At 42.9% G+C, this 22,055-nt stretch overlaps 1 protein-coding gene and 1 long non-coding RNA gene across 2 annotated transcripts in view; both read left to right on the top strand.

The window, feature by feature from the left end:
* The window catches only part of CLSTN2 (calsyntenin 2), a 713,200-nt gene that overhangs the window by 173,211 nt on the left and 517,934 nt on the right, over nucleotides 1–22,055 (top strand). The gene's annotated exons all lie outside the window — the stretch shown is intronic.
* On the top strand, nucleotides 4,584–9,300 carry LOC123377989. The gene is made up of 3 exons (XR_006582414.1): nucleotides 4,584–4,742; nucleotides 8,303–8,412; nucleotides 9,010–9,300. It is a non-coding gene; the product is annotated as an uncharacterized LOC123377989 (long non-coding RNA).

Below are 22,055 nucleotides of genomic sequence, written 5' to 3' on the forward strand. Positions count from 1 at the left end.
GAACTCTAGTGAGGAGATAAGAAGTAATGTCACAAAATGCGGGTGATCAGACATGGTAATATATATGGTCATTTGATCCTAAGTTGTAGAACTAGAAAATAACCCTGTCCTTGGCATCTCATCTTGGCTCTGGCCAGCAGCTAATTAAGTACCATGCTTAATTATTACTCTTTTAATATTTTTTCAAAAACAAACAAAATAACTTTAAGTAAGTAGAGAAATCCAGAAAATAGGTTCAATAAAAATGAACCCCCCACACCCCCCCTCTTTTTTTAAACTGAATTTTTTTTAGTGGAAAACTTAATCAAACCCACTCAAACTTTTTAGGCTTTTCTGATGGAGAGGCGGGGAATGACACTAACATCCTGGCATGGTAGATGAGACCATAATGGGCGATATGACAGCAAACTTGCAGCTGTTGGTTTAAAAAGGTAATTGTGCAGTGGCAGGTTTGGGTTGGTGCATGCTTTCTCCAGTAACTTGCCAGTGTCAACCTCTCGTCTGATATGAGGAGGAGTAATATTGCTCAGAAGTGGAAGCTATGGGAGTGGAGTCAGACGCAGCATGCCAGAGATGATGTGCATGGCGGCATGTGACTGCATATCCACCAGTTTGGTGACCACTTAAAGATCCCTTTGCCAGGAAAGGAAACAAGTAGGAGGTGATGGGGTGGAGGAGGCATGGTATATGTCCCGTTCCCAACTACCTGAGAGTATAGTGTTTCTGAGGAAATCGTCATAGCAGATGCTAAACCTTGTCCTGAGCACCTCAAATTGCCAAGGGGAGAGAAAATGAAGGTCCACTTCTCCCTATTTCCAGGTGAGAGGCAGCAAATCTGCTTCATGCCAGGACTTGGAAGAAGAGACAAACAATCCATGTTTTGATTTCTCATCTCACTCCTGAAAGCAGAGCAAAGGGAAATGGCCTAAAGGAAAACTTAGTGTTGTCGGTTGCATCAGGTATGCTCAAGGCTGGCTTAGTGCATGCTGTGAGGAGTGCTTCTGACTCCTAGCAAGTGTGTGTGTGCTCTCCTTCCTAATCCCATCCTCTCTTGCCAATCCCCTTCTCCCCTTCTCTCCCATATCATTTCATACGTAGTTCTCTCCTGCCCTCCCAGGTTGTTAGATCCTTTGTAGATGCGGTTTAGGGTTCCCCTTCTCCTCCAACATGGCTCTGTTTGTAAGGGGGCAGCAGCCACTTGCTGAATTCTATCTGCCACACCATCTCTGTCTGCTGGCACTGCTATTTGGGGATATGCTCTTGCCAATGACAAGGCAACACTCAGCAGGGGGTGGAGAATGCAGGGCTTGAAAAATCTTAAAAATAGATAAAGACCAAGATAGATAATTCATCCACCCAAAAAGGTCAGTGGTTTCATCTCCCCTCTAACTTGTCAGAGAGAAGATACAGAGCTTTGTGTGTGAGGAAGGCCAGTCCTTACAAAGTATGGGGGAAGGTAAGACCACTAAGCTCTAGTTAAAAATCAACTTTTTTGAGATGGAGGTAACAAATGATACATTATTTTTTTTGGAGTAAAATGGGCACAAATACAGACTATTTGAAGACTTATCTTTTAGGGCAAAGAAGGAGTGATGTGGGCAATGGGGTGAGTGCTGACTGAGGGGAAAGTGCCCTCTAGTGAGTGAATGTAGAAATTGAATTTGGTAATGGGGTGAGATCTTGTTATTAAATGGCAATTCAGGAAGGATGAGTCAATCATACCACAGTGATGGATGCTTTTTAAAAATCAAGCGAATATTCCAGAATAGGGGGAAGACTAAGCAAAGTCACTTATAAAAATATACAATACTGACTTTTTGCACATAGAAGCATCTAAAATATAAATATTTATGTAACTTATTAGCATATAATCATCAATGTTACATTAACTCCAATACTCCTTTTGGATTCTAATGGTAGAGTGGGGTTTGTCTGTCCTGCACATTTCTATCAGTATACATTAAACATACAACTCGCTTCCATCTGCTAGAAATCTCTCAAAACACCATCCTCCACCATAACCTATTTTAGTTGACCAAATACCACCACAGTATGTGTAATATGAATACCAAGATCAGGGGTCCTAAAACTTTATTCCAAGGTATTGGAAGGCACTTTAAGATAATCTCAACTCCCATCTGCATCACATAGACTTCTTTCCTTTCTCCCCACAATCATGTAATAATCTTCTGTCATCTCAGTATGAATGACTGTGCCAAAGTCACTGTGGATATAAACTGGCACAACTTGACTTTAGTAGATCCCCAGACACCTATAGATCTGCTATCTTATATTTGGTCATGCAACCGAGGGGCTTCAGATAATCGCTTTGTGTAGCACAGTGGCTCGAAACCTTTCCAGACTTCTGTACCCTTATCAAAAGTTGGATTTGTCTTGTGTACCCCCCAAGTTTCACCTCAGTTAACTTACAAAATCGGACATAAAAATACAAAATTGTCACAGCTCACTATCATTGAAAAATTGAATACTTTCTCATTTTTACCATATAGTAAAATAATTCAACTAGAATATAAATATTGTACTTATATTTCAGTGCATAGTATACAAAGCAGTGTAACAAATCATTGTCCATGAAATTTTAGTTTGTACTGACTTTGCTAGTGCTTTTTGTGTAGCCTTTGTAAAACTAGACAAATATCTAGATGAGTTGATGTACCCCAAGAAGACCTCTGAGTACTCCCAGGAGCACGCATACCCCTGGCTGAGAGCCACTGGTGTAGTGTATGTGTCTTTGACACTGTGTGCCTCTTTGGTTTAATTTCAGAATGCTCTGCCTGTGTGCATGGAGGGTCGCAGACTTGTGCTCTCAGCTGCTGTAGGCTGTTCCTGGGAGGCAAGCAATGCTCTTTCATAATGGCTTTCTTCTTTAAATAAGTGTCTGGCTCTTTGTGTATGTAAAATCATAAAACTTTGCATATAAAGGAGGCAGTCTAGTTTAGTGGCTAGGGCTCTGGGATGGGAGTCAGGAAACCTGGGCTTTAGTCCTAGCTCTGCCACTGAGCTGCTATGTGATACTGGGTAAGTCACTTCATGTCTCTGCCTTTACTTCCCCTCTATCTTTCATCTGTTCAGCTGCAAGCTCTTTAGAGTTTCTCATCATGGTTATGTATGGTACCTAGGACAGTCAGGCCCTAATTACAAATGAGAGCTCTAGGTGCTAATGCAGTGAAAATAATAATAAAAATACAAAGAGCTGGACTAAAATTATGAACACTTCATGACATTTCTGTTAACTTTTAACACGTTTTCTGTGTTGAACTTAAAAAAAAAAATTGAAGTCTCAAAATTTTTTAGCCAGCTCTCTATACATATAGAGGAAAGTGGGAGTGTTTAAATATGAATCTTGTTGATAAGTTTATTACTTAAATTAGAAATGATACTGCAGATCAGTTGTTAATCTGACATCCAATGCTTTATAATAATTATATAATCTAATTAATATAATCTAATAATGCTTTATTCCCTCAGCACTTACACAGAATATATCTGTTTGCCCTACAGCATTTGTTTTAACTGTTCTGCTGTTATGTAAAATGTCACAATGTGGTGCTAATAAAATAATGAGGTTGTTGCTTTCCAAGGGTAACTGGCTGTGCTCCGCGCGACAGAGATCACTTAAGAAAAGATTAATTATAGTGAGATGGAGGCTTTTGCTTACTAGAGGGCCTATTGCCTTCTGTTTAGACTAAACAGATTAGCAAATGATGCCTTTTACTTAAATTCCTTTTGTATCCAAAGCCCATGGTACAAAGTTCCCTAACATACAAAGTATACATTTTAATGATATATTTCCCACATAATGTTTCTTCAAATGTTAATGGCCATATTAATCATATTTGCACATCTTTTTAATTGGATCTTAGGAGGAAAATTTATTGGTTATTCCTCCTGTTACAGTTCTCACTTTAAACAACCTATTACAACAGGTATGGTCTTGATCAGAACATGTTGAAGGTAACCTGCTTTCTTAAAAATATGCCATGCTGCTATAATGAAGTGCTTAATTATCACTGCAGTTACAAGCTAATTATTAAATACAAAATTATAGATTACATATAATTACTGGGATCAAACTGTATTTTTAAATCATGAATCCCCTTGAACTAGAATGTCTAGTAACTATTTCAGCAATGGAAGAAGTAAAGCCACATTTTCTTGGCTTTAATACAATGTGTTAATCCTTTTGTAAACTGGCTAAGATTATTAACTTGCCTGAAAACCTAGCTTCTGTAGCTCTGTCTTTGTAGCTGAGCTGTGTGTGAGTGTTAGAGGCGCCTCTGTCCCTCCTGGGGAAAACCAACAGGAACATGATAAGGGGGAGGAACACAGCACAAAGATCCCTTCCCATCTTTTCTTCCTTATCCTTCTATTGGGTCAAGGATTTGACCTTGTCTCCCTCTCCCTGTAGAATGAACCAAGGCTCTATCTCAAAGCTTGGCTAGGCAGGTGGCCAGTAGGAATTTATGTCTAGCTATAATATTTTTTCTTTAATTACATATTAAATTAAAATGTGGACTTGAATCCTGTTAATTATGCCCATTTCAGAGATTGTAGGGCCAGAAGGGACTATTGTGATCAACTGCTCAGACCTCCAGTATAAAACAACGCATAGGACTTCCTTGGAGTAATTCTTGTTGGAACCAGGATATATCTATCTTTTTGTTAAATCAAGAGTTGATGTTTTTCTATCTCCAGTGATGGAGAATTCACCACAACGATAGGTAAGATGTTCCAATGATTGGGTTTAAAAAGTTCCTCACTGTTTGGATTTAAAAAATAAAAATAAAAATTTTGTGGCTTGTCTAGATTCAATTTCCAGCTATTGACGCTTGTTATACCTTTTTGTCTGGTAGATTGAAGATCCAATAATCAAATATTTGTTTCCCATGTAGGGACTTGTAGACTATGATCAAGTCACCTCTTAACCTTCTATTTGTTAAACTAAACAGACTCCATTCCTGGAGTCTCTCACTATAAGGCATGTTTTCTAATCCTTTTCTCTTTCTCATGGCTCTTTTCTGAACCCTCTCCAATTTTTATTTACATTCTTCTTGCTTCCCTATTACTTAGCTTGGCTCTACTTCCCTCATCCCACCAACTTTAGAACCTCTTGTTGCAGCTTGTTTTTAATTAGACAGTGATCTCTTTGGGTCAGGGCCTCTCTACTTCCTGTGTATGAGGTGCCAAGCACAATGGATTTCTAGAAAGTTAAACAATTACTCCCACAGATTCCCTCATATTATTAGGAGTATCTGCATGGTGGCCTGATTCCTCAGGAGCCCCGGTGTTCCATGTATCCTTTCTTGTCCACCCTTGAAAGAAAGTTTCTCATTGTGGCGGAAGTGCCATAGTATGGATACTACAGCTTGGAGTTGTACTAATTTTCCTAAATCTCTGGTGTGGGTACCTAGCCAGTGCTGATTCCCCCATCCAGTTCCTGACCATAGTGCCACCCCAAACACACCCACATGAATCACAACTCCTTCGACTGCCCTATCTGAGAGGGACCGGGAATGTTGTTGTAGAGATGGTTGACCCCATCTCTACATTAAATGGAACGATTTCTATTCAGAAGATCCCATCCACATGCCTATTATGGAGGCACGATCTTTCCCGAGGATGGTGTGTGGGTGAGATTGTCTCTCTGACACACAATCTACTGCCCATCTAATTTGCTAACATTTTCAATGATCACCTGTTTGTGTGTGGTGTCTGAGGGAAATTAATCACTTTCTCATTAGCTAGCCTATGGTATGTCCTCTAAATGTAATTATGTCTCCCCACATACAAAAATCTGCTTACAGTCTAAAGATGCACTTTCTTGTAGAACGGTGTGTTTTATAGTGTTTTGTTGTCATTTGTTAGGTCCAGTTTTTCTTAGGGAAGAGTTGCTGGCACAGGAAACCCATTGGGAAGGCAAAATTTGTGTGTCTTAATTTAACCTTGCTACACAGATTTGAGCAATGATTCTTTTTATATAACAGAGCTATGAACTTTCATATAATGAAGATGTTTAACTATGAACATTCCTTGGAACAGAAAAACTAGGCTGATGTGTGTGACTTTTGTTTAGCATTTTTCTGGCATTGGACTTTTACTGTGTATCTTAAATATATTTATGGCCCCCTTTATCAGAGTGGGAGCACTTCATAGTCTCATGTATTTATCGTCCCAATACTCCTGTGACTTTAGAGACCTGCAATTATCTCCATCTGTATCATGGAGCTCTGAGGTGTGAAGACTAAAGGCTAGATTTTGAATGGTATTTAGGCACCTAAAGATGCAGATTGGAAAATCCCACTAGGTTCCTAAATGCCTTTAAAAATCTGGCTCTAAATGATTTTCCCACTGTTACACTGGGCATCTGTGGTAGAGCAGAAAATTTAACCTATGTATCTCAAGTCCCAGGCTAGAGCACTAACCACTAGTGATCTTTTCTTTACTGCTAATCATATATATATATTGCCTTATGCTGGCCTGAGAAACCACTGATTTGTTGTTTTGTGGCATATTGACTTCCCTTCATGTATATAGATATCATAGTGTTTAAGTACTCAATTCATAAGTGGTTCCAGAACTTCCTAGCTATCTGGTATATATTTCCCCTAAGGCTTATAATGATGTAATCCTTAAGGGGAAAACATCTCTGCCTGTTTGTTCTGTCTCAAAATAACCATTATTAAAAACATGCAGAAGTCATGTGAAATTGCAGTTATAAATTCCAGAGAGCTGCTTTATGTTTATGACATTTACAATAGTAATGTTTTTAATAGAAAATATTTTATGAAATATGCATTATGTTGGAAGCAAAAAGAAAGCAAAATGTTCTCAAATATAAAAATACTCTTATTAGTCCATAGAGAATCCAGTTAGTTTTTTATTATAGCAAAATTTCAACTACTGCAATAACTTTAAAAGGCAGAAAATCAAAGATTGGCATATGGGAGGAGAGAGGATGAAGTTCCCTATCTATAGTAGTATTTTCATGGTGGTAATTGAAATAAGAAGACAGTAAAGTTCGTTGGCATTTAAAAAGACACTGTCAACTTGGAAGCTAGTCAGTTTAAAATAAATAAATAAATAAATAAAGTGTAGCGCCCCGTCCCTGAGTTGCTATTGCCAATTCTCGTGATGTTTTTATAAAGTGAGTTAAGCCCATTTGCTTGCTAGGACTGACAACAGTATCAATAATTTACCTCAAAAATCTGGGGGAACCTGCAGTCTATTCCTTCTCCAAAAGCCATCAGCATGTTCTCATCGCTGATACCCATGTCACCCTCATTTAAAAGGAACAGCCAATATAAAAACAGATTAGCTCAGGGGGAAAGGTTGAACCATTAGGAGTAGTCAGTAAATTGCCACATCTACCTGAGAATGCTGACAGGATTTATCTGTCCCCTACTGGATCTGTCAGACTGTGCAGAAAATCACAGTGTAAGGACGTTTTTCAAGAAGTCCTAGCTCAGGTGCTAACCAACTGAGAACTGCCCATAGTCCTTCCCCAGGGGTTGCAAAAGTGAGGGCAAGCAGGGGCACAGGGCCCCTATAATTGTTGGGAATACAGAACTCCTCCAGCCCCAGGGCCACAGTGGTGGGAGAAGGAAGAGCGAGCTCCTGCCGGGGCAGGGGGAGGGAAGAGCGAGCTCCTGCTGGGGTGGAGGGGAGGGAAGAGTGAGCTTCTCCTGGGGCTGGAGTGGGAGGGGCACAGAATGTGCCACCCCCTGCCCCAAAAAAGGAAGGAAAAGTTAAATTTCTGTATATGCCCCTGGTCCTTTCCATTGCCAAGCTGGCCTTTTGAATAAAAACAGGACAAGTCTTTGTGTATCTACAAATATCCTGAAAATATAGCACAGCCAGAAATATGGACTTCTCCATTTATCTTGACTGAAAAGCATTTATGTATTAAATAACTAGCTTAAATCACCACAACTTAATTATAAAACCTGTCTATTTTTTGTAGGGGGGGAGGCGAGGAAAAGGGGGTGATTTTAGCTGTAACTGCAAACCATCCTTTCTCTCACCCACCTTGCCTTCCCTCAAAAGTAATTTCCAGCTCAGCAGACTTAAACACACTTATGTATTTTTTCTGTCACTTTTCTCTCATTTTAAAAGGTGTTCTACTTTAATTTACCTGAAATCTGACATCCAGTGATTAATTCCTTCAACTAGGGGAAACTGTTCTTTGCTTTCAGTGAGAAATCTCTCTCTAAATCTCTTACACTGAAACAATTATAGTAATTTATTGTTCTAGTGCCTAAAGGCCCCTGTCTTGTTGTGATAGGCACTGTCAAACACATCACCAAGTTCTTTGGAGCAGGTACCGTCTCTTACAACCTTAAGTAGAAGCTGTGGAAATGGGTGGATGCAACAGAGGAAGGAGGAAGGAACAAGGTAACAAAGTGGTGATCATGATAAACAGCACACCAGCTGCCTAAGCATGCTAACCATGTTTAACTTTTAAAGTGAAAGACTACTCATTATTTTACTATCTCTAAAGAAGTCTTTACACCTCAGATTGAAAATTTAATCTTAATGTTAGTGATGCATCAGTTAAAAGTAAGTCAAACAGTTTTGTTCTAAATATAATATATATATATATATATTTAAAAATATTAAATTGATGTAGTACTTGTGAAAGATGCTGGATTGACAGAATTGAGCTCCCTTATTTAGTTCCAGGAGTAGTAGAGCGCAGATGGCAGAAATCTAAACTTCCCCATGCTGCCCCATCAACATGCTCCTACCTTCACAATGTTGTGGCTGAGGGCACTGTGTTCGGTGTGCCCTGTCAACTCTTTTTTATCATCGCTGAGGTTACAGTTAGGATGCATTTAGTGCAGCTAGGTTGGGTGACTTCTGGATGCAGCTCTTGCATATGGGGCTGCCCTGTAATTTTGTGATTAATTGTATGTTGGTCTGATTACTTGGGATGATGTTTACTCTATGAATATACTGGTTTAACTTGATGTGTGTCTGTCTGGAATACAGGTGGAAAGAAAAATGGCTTGAGAAAGATGACTGCTGACAGAGACCCAAGAGGAGCTAAGGGACAGTGTGAGAACTATTAGCTTTGCTCCCATAGGCTGGCTGAAAACCAGAGACAGAATTGTTTTGACCAGAAATGATCAACGCCCAGTAAACACAAGAGAAAAAGGGATCTGAGAGGGATTTAAAGAAGGACACATTCACTAATGGGGAGAAATAAGACACAGAAACCCATTGGGGACAACTGGAAAAACTAGGTGTGTGGGTTACAATTGTATGTGCTCTCAGCCCTGTGGGCACAGGGCTAGTGTTTGGAAAAATTATGTAAATCAAGCAAATATATTGGCTGTAGTTACAAAATAAACAAAAATTGGAAACAGTTAAAACTAATATATGCCTTGTATGAAAATCATGGTTTTATCAATATATGGTAATTGTACTGCTACGATTTGCTGAAACATTTGCTAAAAGGAGCAATTACACAGGAAAGCATAATTATGGAATGGAATGCTGACTGTGCAGATTGCTCTGAAGCCATTGTAAATTCTACAGTGCCATGTGTGCACATTTGGCACACTGCGGATGGTGTTCTTTAAAAGCTGGAAGTAACAAATTGCTTGCAAGTCACTGTATAAAGCAGTGGAGGAGGAGGAAGTATTGTCTTGTGGTCAAAACACGTGCCAAAGATCTGGATTCTGTTCCAGGCTCTGGCACAGACGGCTATGTAACTTTTGGCAAGTCACCTGAATGGTCCTGAGTTTTTTCAGAGTTGCTGAGCACCCGCAGCTTCTCTTAATTTCAGCTGTCTGAAGATCAAGCTTGAGATGCGAGTGTTCAGCACTTCAGAAAATCAGACTTAACTTCTCTCTATGGTTTTCTAGGGCCAGATCCTCAGCTTGTGTAAATCAATGTATCCTGAGTGAAGGCAGTGGAGCTATTGCTGATTAACATTCCTCATCTATAAGAGAGGGATTAATAACAATCTATCTCACTGGGTGGTAGGAACTGTTAATTGTTCTGAAAGTGCTTGGAAAGGAGTTGGAAACATCTACAAACATACTAAATTTTAGGGAGAGGGGTTAAATTCCTCATAGACCTGGGATGCAGAAGGGACCCTCTGTGTGGATCCCAGCCATCCTATCTGGGTTTGTGGAATTGGCCACCTCAGGAACACTCACCCTTCCCCTCATCCCACCATTGGTCTAAGATGCATGATATGGGGAGAGGTGATCTGGGGCAAATGTGCATTGTCCCTTCGGTACCCACTGGTAACCCTACCTTTTCTGGGGCTCCATTGTGCACAATGGAATTCCTGGAGGGTGCTGCAGTAGTAGCTACTATTGCAGAAAGTCCTGACAGCCAAGATACAATAGATACAATAATAGCCTGGGAACAGGGGAACAATATTGGGGAATCATCGTGCGATGGCCCTGGCCTTTGGCATTTACCCTAACTTGCCCTCTGTTCTTCAGAGGGGTCAAACCATCCTCCCATTATATGTTTGCACAATTGGAAGGAGCTTTGTCGTCCACGTGAGACAATTCAGATCTATCATTACTCCATTATTCTAGATTGCTAGTTATACATCACTCTTATCACCTCCTTTTTTGCAGATGACTTAAAGTGCTGTTGAAATTTTGTTCCCTTTTTAGTATTTAAAATATTTTACTACACAAGTTTGGAGAACATAGGCATAGGACCTCCTGATTCATCTTATCCATAACTCTGCCAACACAGGATTTTCCCCAAGAATTGTTGTGTGGTTAAAGCACTGGAATTTGTGTCAGGAGGTCAGGATGGAATTATCAGCCGTGCTTCACATTTCCTGTGTGACCTTGGGCAAGTCACTTCACTTCCCCTCTCTCTCTCTCTCTCTCTCTCTCTCTCTCTCTCTCTCTCTCTCTCTCTCGGCTTCTGTTCACCGCCTTTAAAATGAGGCTGTAATACTTTATCTTCTCCCATCCTTTGTCTTGTCTCTTTAGATTGTAAACTCTCCAGGGCAGGGACTCTTCCTCACTATATGTTTGCACAGCACCTAGCTCAGTTGGGGCCTTAAGCACTATCATATTACAAATAAACAATGTTCTCTAGTACATTGTCTAGTCTAATTTTGAAATCCAAGAGTGGGCCCTCAACATTTTTTACATGGGGAGACTATACTGCAACCTACTGGACTTTGTTGCCACAAAGAGTTGCATGTTAGTCTACCTACTTTTTTTTTTAATGTGGTTTTTATCCTACCCACTTTTTATTTCTTAGTCTGTAACTTAATAGCAAGTTTTCTAAAGGATCGCTATCCAATAGACTTTTACAAGAGAGTTGCACTTACTGTGGAAAGGCAGCTGTTAGCCTTAGTTGCCTGCAGGAACTGCAGTTTAAAAAAGTTTACCTACAACCAAAAGAGGATAATCAGCACAAACTTAGATGGTGTTAGCCTTATTTCCTTTTGCCTGCCAGCTACAATTTTCCTCATCAGCAACAAATTAAACCATGGTTCACAAAACTCAAATATGAACCAGAGTTTATTGCCTCTAACAGTTTGAGGGGATCCATAATCCTTTATGTGTGCCAACAACTTGTCTATGAAGTGCAGAGAAATTCCTTTAGGCCTTGGAATTTAAGGGCAGTTTGTTGTGTCCAGTTGCCATCCTACACTTCTTATAGTTGGTAATAAACTTTGTGTACGGAATGCTTAGCTACATTAACTATGCTATGGTAGTGCCTGACTTGACAATCAGACTTGGTTTATTGATTTGGTGCTAGCTCAGAGGGAAGGCAGCTACCTACTGATCTGCCAACATCTTTCTGTGGCAGATAGGTGCAACATGAAGACCTCACACCTACAGGCATGATCCTGCAAATTTGTCCATCAGTGTGGGCCTTTACATCCCGCACAGAGCCTCCTGAAACAGAATTGATTTTGGCACTCCCTTCGGAATGCAGCAGAGGGCTGTGCCTACATGGGATGATAGAGTTCTTAGGCCTGGTCTACACTAGGAGTTTATGTCGAATTTAGCAGCGTTAATTCGATTTAACCGTGCAACCGTCCACACCAGGAAGCTAATTAGTTCGATCTAGAGGGCTCTTTAGTTCGAATTCGGTACTCCACCCCGACGAGGGGAGTGTAGCGCTAAATTCGACATGGCTATATTGAGTTAGCCTATGTGTGGACGGAAATCGACCTTAGTAGCTCCGGGAGCTATCCCACAGTGCACCACTGTGTTGACGCTCAGGACAGCAGTCCGAGCTCAGATGTTCTGACCAGCCATACAGGAAAAGCCCCGGGAAAATTTGAATTCCTTTTCCTGTCTGGCCAGTTTGAATCTCAATTCCTGGTTGGACATCGGGGCGAGCTCAGCAGCACCGGCAACGATGCAGAGCTCTCCAGCAGAGGGGTCCATGCAATCTCAGAGTAGAAAGAGGGCCCCAGCATGGACTGACCGGGAAGTCTTGGATCTGATCGCTGTGTGGGGCGATCAGTCTGTGCTTTCGGAGCTGCGCTCCAAAAAACGGAATGCAAAGACCTACGAGAAGGTCTCCAAAGCCATGGCACTCAGAGGATACAGCCGGGATGCAACGCAGTGCCGCGTGAAAATCAAGGACCTGAGACAAGGCTACCAAAAAATCAAAGCGGCAAACGGACGCTCCGGAGCCCAGCCCCAGACATGCCGCTTCTACGAGGCACTGCATGCCATTCTTGGTGGGTCTGCCACCACTGCCCCACCAGTGACCGTGGACTCTGAGGATGGGATAGTGTCGACGGGCAGTTTCTCGGCGATGTTCGCGGATGGGAAGATTGAGGAAGGGTTTGTGGAGGACGAGGCAGGCGAAAGCGCTTACAATACTGATTTCCCCGACAGCCAGGATCTCTTCATCACCCTCACAGAGATCCCCTACCAACCCTCCCCGGCTGTTAACCCGGACTCTGAATCAGGGGAAGGATCAGTCGGTAAGTGCTATAAACATGTAAACATTTATTTTTTTAAAAACAGGAATAAAAACTATATGAAAAGAAGGTCAATGCATATGGGGATAGAACAGAAATCCTCTTGGGAGAGTTCCACGAAGCTCTCGTAGAGGTACTCGAAAAGCCTCCGCAGGAGGTTCCTGGGGAGAGGTGCCTTATTGGGTGCTCCGTGGAAGCACACTCTTCCGCGCCAGGCTATCCTCAGGTACTGTGGGAGCATTGCCTCCACGAGCATGGCAGCATAGGGCCCTGGTTTGTGCAGGGTTTCACGCAGCATGCGCTCTCTGTCTCTCTTAGTGACCTGCCTCAGGGTGATCTCGCCCGGCGACTGCTGCATCTAATTAGGGGAATTAGTGTAGTGTTACTATTGGGAATGCTTCACTTTTCCTTTGCATAACAATAAGCGTCGTTTAACAGCCACGTGGTGGAGGCTGCAGAGGGGAAGCATACAGGGATCTTTCCCGGGGACAGCTGCGAGGGAGTGGAACAGTGTCAGAGTTTATGCTTTCCGGATTGCCTGCAGCAGGAGGGCACTGCTATACATTAACTTTTAAGCAGCCTAAAGTTTACGGCTTACCATGCCTGGCTGCTACACGGATTCTGCTGTCCTGCCCCGCTTGTCTGATCTCCAGTGCAAGATCCCAGGCAATGAAAGCGAAGGCCGAAAATTCGAACTTGTCCTGAGAGCGCATGAGATAGGTGCCGTGTATGGTCTTGTTCACAGAGACAGACTAGACTGTGTTCAGTGTTCGCAAACATGTATCTTTGCAAGGAAATCACTTCCTTTTTCCCATCACACAGCTGCGGCTGTTTCCCGACCTGCCCCGGCATCCCCCTCACAGAGGCTGGCGCAGATTAGGCGGCGAAAGAAAAAGACTCAGGACGAGATGTTCGCTGAACTGATGGCCTGCTCCAGAGCCGAGGCGGCCCAGCAGAGCCAGTGGAGGGAGACCCTCTCTCAGTACCAGCGCTCACACAGCGAACGGGAGGACAGGTGGCGGCAGGAAGACCAGCAGGCGACTCAAACGCTGCTTGGCCTAATGAGGGAGCAAATGGACACGCTCTGGCGCCTTGTGGATGTTCTGCAGGACCGCAGGCAGGAGGAGAGAGCCCCCCTGCACTGTATCTGCAACCGCCATCCCCTGCCACAAAGTCCTGTCCCCCCCTCACCCAAAATAACAAGAAGGAGGGGCGCTAGGGGCCATGAAAACTGTCACTCCACCCCAGCAGAGCGCTCATGTACCAAACAGCTCTCATTCCCTAAATTTTGAGAAGTGCTTTCCTTCCTGGCTCACCCAATCCCAAATCCCAGTTTCATCCCCCAACTGTGTAGTTGAGTATTAAAAATAGTTTGCTGTTAATTACTGTTTCCGTCATGTTTCTTTGCAGAAGACTTTGTGTGAAGGGGGGGGAGGGGTTTGTTAATTGCATAGGACAGCCACCATTACCAGGGTACAGACATGGGGGCAGGATCAACAGCAGGTCACACACAGAGTGCAGTCACTAGGCACCCGGGTCACTCTGGGAGGTGTCCGCTGCCCCAGGTCAGTCTGGGAGGTGTATGCTGCCCCAGGGTCCTAGCGCCTGCCATCCACAAATGGCAAGGCAGGCTGCCCTTACCATGCCCTTCCTCCCTAGCCATGAGCCTCTCCGATGCCCTGAGCCCCAGCCAGAGCCCTCATCCCCCTACATCTACTCACCCTTCCCACACACCCCTCACCCCTTCCTGCAAACCCACCCCTTCCTGCACACCCTCCTGTAACCGTCCTCCCCGCAGAGACCGCTGTAGGAGCAGGAGCCTGTCATTCCTCGAGTGTAGAAGCGGTCTGTACATCACTGCACACCGTACCCACCACAGTCTGCGTCCCTGTTTGAACCCTTTAACGCGAATTCATTAGTAAAGAAAACTTTGTTAATTAACAATGTTCCATTATCTTTATTTTTAAACGTGTGTTGGAAGGGGGGAAACCTGGTGAACGGGGTATGTAACCGCAGAAAAAAGTCAACAGTAACTGAAACAGGGGCAGGTTCAGCTTCTCTGTAAAGAAACTGGACAGTCATAGGTTACCCTGCTCTCTGAGGAACCTAGCTTTCAAAGCCTCCCGGATGCACAGCGCTTCCCACTGGGCTCTTCTAATCGCACGGGTGTCTGGCTGAGCGTAATCAGCAGCCAGGCGATTTGCCTCAACCTCCCATCCCGCCATAAAGGTCTCCCCCTTGCTCTCACAGAGATTGTGGAGCACACAGCAAGCTGCAATAACAATGGGGATATTGGTTTTGCTGAGATCCGAGCGAGTCAGTAAGCTCCTCCATCTCCCCTTGAGATGTCCAAAAGCACACTCCACCACCATTTTGCACTTGCTCAGCCGGTAGTTGAAGAGTTCCTTCTCTCTGTCCAGGGCGCCTGTATAGGGCTTCATGAGCCAGGGCATTAGTGGGTAGGCTGGGTCCCCGAGGATCACTGTAGGCATCTCCACATCCCCAACAGTTATTTTGTGGTCCGGGAAGAAACTACCTTCCTGCAGGCGTCTAAACAGACAAGAGTTCCTGAAAACACGCGCGTCATGAACCTTGCCCAGCCACCCGACATAGATGTTGGTAAAACGTCCCGTATGGTCCACCAGTGCTTGCAGCACCATTGAAAAGTAGCCCTTTCTGTTAATATACTGGCTGGCCTGGTGGGCTGGTCCCAGGATAGGGATGTGAGTCCCATCTATAGCCCCACCGTAGTTTGGGAATCCCATTGCGGCGAAGCCATCTATGACGACCTGGACGTTTCCCAGGGTCGCTACCTTTGAGAGCAGTAGGTCAATGATTGCGTTGGCTACTTGCATCACAGCAACCCCCATGGTAGATTTGCCCACGCCAAAGTGGTTCGCTACTGACTGGTAGCTGTCTGGCGTTGCAAGTTTCCAGAGGGCTATGGCCACTCGCTTCTGCACAGTCATGGCTGCTCACATCCGGGTGTCCTGGCGCTTCAGGGCAGGGGACAGCAAGTCACAGAGTTCAAGGAAAGTGCCCTTACGCATCCTGAAGTTTCGCAGCCACTGTGATTCATCCCAGACCTGCAGCACTATGCGGTCCCACCAGTCCGTGCTTGTTTCCCGGGCCCAGAATCGCCGTTCCACAGCATGAACTTGACCCATTGCCACTATGATCTCCGCGGCGCGGGATCCCATGCATTGTGAGAGGTCTGTGCCACTCTGACACTTCATGTCCTCACCGCGCTGCCGGAGCCTCCTCGCCCGATTTCTCAGCAGCTGACTGTGGAAGAGGTGGACGATAAGGCGCGAGGAGTTGACAACGGCCATAAGTGCAGCGATGATCGCAGTGGGCTTCATGCTCGCCGTGCTGTGGCGTCCGCGCTGTCACTGACCAGAAAAGTGCGCGAACAGAGTTCCCGCCGGCGCTTTCAGGGAGGGAGGGCGGGAGTGACGGTTGAATGATGACAGTTACCCAAAACCACCCTCGACACATTTTTCCCCCAGCAGGCATTGGGGGCTCTACCCAGCATTCCAATGGGAAGCGGGGACTGCGGGAACTGTGGGATAGCTGCCCAGAATGCACCGCTTCCAATGTCGACGCTTGCCCCGTTAGTGTGGACTCACAAAGTCGAATTAGTGTCCTTAGTGTGGATACACAAATTCGACTTCATAAGGTCGAATCCACAAATTCGACCTAAGTTAAATCGAACTACTCTTGTAGTGTAGACATACCCTTAGTCCGGATGGCTGAATTCATGATTATACTACTTATAAAGATGAAAGGACAATTGTCAGTCCCAGTTAAATTATACATTTCTTCCCAGTGAAAAGGATACTGATTGATGTTTTTATGAGTATTTTAAACAGAGGCAATGATGAAACTATTACAATAAGAACACCTTATATTAGCTGTGTACCTTCCAATAGGGTGCACATCCTGTAGCTGGAATATAAAGTTCTGATAACATGTATCTGAGGTAGATAAATTAGAGAATCCAGAGAAGAGCAAATAATATTTCCTCAATTACTCATCCATTTAATCATGTTACCAAGTAAATTTGTATAACTTTAGCAACCATTGACTAACAGTGGGTGGGGTGCGTGGGAGGGATATAGCCATTTACAAGTATTTCAAGGAGGTAAGTATTAGGAAGAAAAGGAGATTTATTTAGACTGGATTGTCAGAAGAAAACTAGAAGTAATGGAATGAACTAAGCAAATAGCATTTTGGTTAAATACCAGGGCAATCGTCAGTACCAAAGCTATTAGACTGCAGTCTATTAGACTGTGGGATACCTGTATAAGAACACGAGTGACAGTAACACTTCTTGAGTTCAGACTAGGGTGGTTATGGTTTTAGAATATATGAAATCCTTTGCAATAAGTAACATATCTGCATTGCAAGAGGAAGAACAAGATGACCAAATGCTAGAAATTGGGGAAGTAGTGTGGGAGGGTCTGGGCGGAGGGAACCTATTTAGAAACCATATTCAAACTAATGGCAATATCCCTTCTCCTGCTCCACAGTACATAGTTTACAACCCACATATTTAGCAGCATGATAGACGATTTCAGAGTGAGGGCGTGGGGGGGTTGTGAATATTGTCACAGGAAACACCAAACACATCAAGGAATTATTAAAGTACAAACCTTCTCGCTAGATTTCCATAATTGAAAAAGCTGTTTTAATATGAATCAAAAATTAAAAATACTATTCCAGCTGTGAATGAGTTATTTTATACTCTGCCAAATCCAAAAAAGGAACATATTGCTTAAGCTAAATGTCACTTTATGTCCCCATGTGGAAAGACACTGCAGAGACTAGAGCTTGAGAACTGATATGGAGAACAGTAACTGTAGGATAAACTTGTTCCTTTTCAGTAAATACTTTCCCTGGAGAATTTTACTCTTGTCTAATGTTTCTCTTTGCTGATATTTTGCATTGTGTGAATTAGTACTATATGTTTACATTCATAGTCTGAGTCCTCCTGGACAATGACACATTATTTGTAATAGATAAAACTAACGTATTTAGTGATGGGATTGGTACAGAAGTGGGTGTTGGAGGAGGAAGAGGTGGTGGCAGGCACTTACAGTTTCAGGTATGTGACTGGAATGGTAAATACACTGCTAGGATAGTTGGAAATTGGAGGTGACTTTTTAATCAGTGAGTGCATTACCACAATCCTATGTATCAGTAACTCAGTATAATGAGTATATTCTCAATTAGGGGGCCTAAGGACTGATAGATAATCTCAGCTTCTTGCCTGGTTTTACTATCAAGCCCAGAAACAATTTATTTATTTTTTAAAAGGCAGATGACTGACAATGATGATCTCTTAATTAGTGCTGTCCATCATGGTTAACTGATTAGGTTTTAGGCAGCTGCTGCACTATGAGAGTTTACTTTTTTTTTAAAGTGAGAGAAATCAATGTTATAAATCAAGTCTGCATAATAGAGGCAATCAGAAGTTGTTTGTCACCTGAGGTCACTGTATGAGCTAGTTATAACATATGCGGTTTTTCAAAGTGTATAACATGGTCTTTATTCTATAAACACTCTTTGCTAGGCATGTTGCTTGCTATTGTGAGCAGATCCAATGAACTAGGAAGATGCATGAATCTCCTTTGAAATAGCAGCCGCAGTGAGCTTATGTACCTAAAATTGGGCACATAAATACATTGATTGAATTTCAGTGCTCCCATAGAAAAAAATTCTGTTATTGGACACACACGTAGTACTAATATGGGCTCCAGTGTCACCTATGAGAGGGGACAAAGTAGGTAAGGTCATCTCTTTTATTAGACCAACTTCTGTTTGGTGACAGAGACAAGCTTTTGGGCTACACAGAGCTCTTCTTCAGCTCTGTAACTCGAAAGCTTGTCTCTTTCACCACAGAAGTTAGTCTGTTAAAAGATATTATCTCACTCACCTTGTCTCTCTCATATCCTGTGATCAGTATGGCTACAGCAATACTGCAAACAACTTATGAGTGACCATCCTAATCTTTTTAGGTTGCAATTGTCCATATTAGAATAGAGAGTGTTGACATTAATTATTGTCTGTCCATTTCCCTCCCACATATCAGTTCTAAGAAATGCCAACTGGCTCATCTTCTCTGTCTTTTGTCCCAATTGCGTTCCATATTAATATGAATTGATGTGGTCAAAACAACTTTTAATGTCAATTAGCCTCCTAAACATTTTCTCAGCCTTAGCTGTTTCATTTAACTGAATGTATGATCTGTTGCCTGCCAATAGCAGGCTTGGTTAATGCAAGATGACTTCATTTGTTCTCTGTGGACGATGGGCTGTGTACTAGGTGGTGCAAGTCTAATTAGCACTTATTACACTAATGTCCCTAATGGTTTGGATACTTCTGTAGCCTATTATTCTTTTCCCCTGAAGAAAACAAGACACAAATACAATTGCTTTGTTAAAATAAGAATGAGACGAGTTTTATCTCTGAAGAAATGGTGTTATCATAAAAGTGTGTATCCCAGAGGCAACATTTTCCATTAAGAGTGGAAGATTTAACAGATGTCCATTGCAAAAGAATGGGATTTGTTCTGATAATAGCTAGACAATGAGTTCCAGACACTTTTTATAATCGAAAGCCTTTTGTAGCACAAATATATCAAGGTTGACTTTTATGTGACACCTGTACAAGCTCTAACATGTCCTCTATGGCATTTCTCTAAGAATCTTGTACTTCTAATCTAGAATCTATTTGAATTCACCCCCATCTTTCTTTATAGTTGAAGAGATTTTTAGCATACCATATCTCAGGAGATCATGTTTGGTTGTTCTTCAGAATTGTCCCAAACCCAGCATACTTTCAGAAATAAATGGTAAATGTCAAAGTTCAAAATGCTATTATGGTCTGTACTATTGCTGGAGAAGAGTGCTGTCCTATAGGTTTAAGTTTTGTAAATTTAAATCATTTGAGAAACAGAGGTGGAAAATGTGGGCTAACAAACTCTTTCATGTTGATGGACTTTAACCTCAGCTTTCTGCTTTTATATCTTATTGCTCTATCCCTTCCTCCAATAATGCATTCAGTTGTTTCTTACATGTATATTAGAATAATTGTCTGATGCAATTGTTCCATTATTTATAGTATTTTTTAAAATCATGTAATTTAAATGACTATATTGAAAGGTGCCAAATTGTTGATTTCAAAGACCAAATTAATCTTTTAAATAAACCACAATCTTTCCCATGCTACCTCCCCCCCCATATGTCTCATTGTCTCTGGGAGTGAGAGGGTAATTCATTCTTTCCATGCCTATACAGTCACTAAAATCTCTATTGAGATTACAGATTGGTACCACTTAAGGCACCAGTCTTAGTAGTTTAAAGACTCGAGCCCAATTGATGAACTGAAACCATCATGGCCACAAACAGAATTGATCTACTAATGATTGTGGCCATTAGTTGTAGGGGCATTGTAGGCAGGTCTGGCAGCACTGTCTAAATGAAGGTTGCCTGACACTTCCCATTGCAAGACCCCTTTTTCATTTGCTTGTAACTTTTTTTGCCAAAGTTTAACTGTTTGAACTAAAATTTTCCATGCTGAGTGTTTGGCTCAGGATGAAGTTCTTAAAATAGATTATAGATATATAGATTCATCTGAAATAGTTCTGCCATTTTTGAGAATGAAACTAGGGAAGAAACACATTGTTTTCCCCATGATCAACATTGATCCCCTTTTCTTTCAGAAGCTCTAGTACACTTGTGCTTTGTAGCAAAGACTTGAATTTTGGCAGCAGGTCTCTTTGTGGCAGGGATGTGCTTTTTCTGCCTCAATGAAAGTCCCAAATTTGGGTATGTTATAAGCCTTGGAAAAAATCTCAGTTCACACGAGCTCACTAGAGACTTCTGAGAGATTTTCAGGCTAAATTCCGTGAAGATTCTGTCTAAATTAAACATGCTTCAGCCTGGGTCTGCAGATGGCTAAGCAAGATTTCCCCTGCAACTGCTGTTCCTGGTTGTTTGGGGCCATGTTCACTCTGGGTTTAAGCCCTGGAACTGACAGCAGGAATCCTGTCTCTCTTGTGATTTCAGCACCAGCCCAGGCCCTGTGCTGGGCCCAGGCATTATAAAGGAAGATGGCACCTAAATCGAATGCAGAAAAGATAAAAGCTGGGCCTGAAGCAGAGGCGGCGGGGGGGGCTGGAGAGGAAGAGATTGGGACAAGGAGTCTGAAGGGTAAGATAGGGATGGGAGGCTGACAGGTGATGGGAGGAGGCCCGGGGGATTGGGAGCTGGGGAGGAATGGGTGTGGAGAAAGAGCCTGAGACTGGACAAGAGAACTGGAGGGATGAGGATGGCTGATATGAGGTGGGGGAAGAACTGGGACTTGATTGTGTTGACCATAGATTCCACTTAGCAACCCCTCGGTTGCCAGCAAAAGTTGCTATTATCTGGAAGTTCCTAATAAGCGGAAGCCAGGTAGTTTTAGTGGACCTTGTGTGTTAGTGTACGATCTTCAGTTCCAAATGAATGAGGAGGTTGCCCTGTTAACATGCTTCCTTACTTGGTCAGCTGGCCATGGTGTAGGAACACTCCTGCAAGCTCTACCCTAACCTCTCCAGCAAGGTTGAGGAAAACTGCTGCTTCACATCTATCCAATTCCACTTTCCTCCCCCCCCCCAACCACCTCGAAGTAATATCCTTGTCCATGATCAGATCCTGGCCTTCAAGAAGGGTGAGGAGGATAACTGGGGCAGGGAGCTTCTTCCACAACTCATGGATCCAAGGCACCAGCTAGTCCCACTACACACCTGGCCAAATGAACCACAAACTACACTCCACTCCGAGAAGCCCATCTGCACTCTGTGGACACATTACTGCCCCTTTGTATACATGTTGTTGTGGCCCATGATCCATATGGTGAGGAGAACCTGCTGTAGTTAAAGCCTGGCTCCTGAAGTGAGTAGGAATGGAGGAAAAAAGAGATGGGAGAGTGACGTCAGGGTCAGTTGTGCTAGTGTTCAGATTCCTTGGTCTACTGATGAAAGCAGGCAGATCTTCACCTGCTGAATCTCAAGTTCCAGTCACAAGCATGTAAGCAAAACTTGCTATATGCCATTGTC

This window comes from Mauremys mutica, chromosome 9 (assembly GCF_020497125.1).
Source record: "Mauremys mutica isolate MM-2020 ecotype Southern chromosome 9, ASM2049712v1, whole genome shotgun sequence".
Taxonomy (NCBI): domain Eukaryota; kingdom Metazoa; phylum Chordata; order Testudines; family Geoemydidae; genus Mauremys; species Mauremys mutica.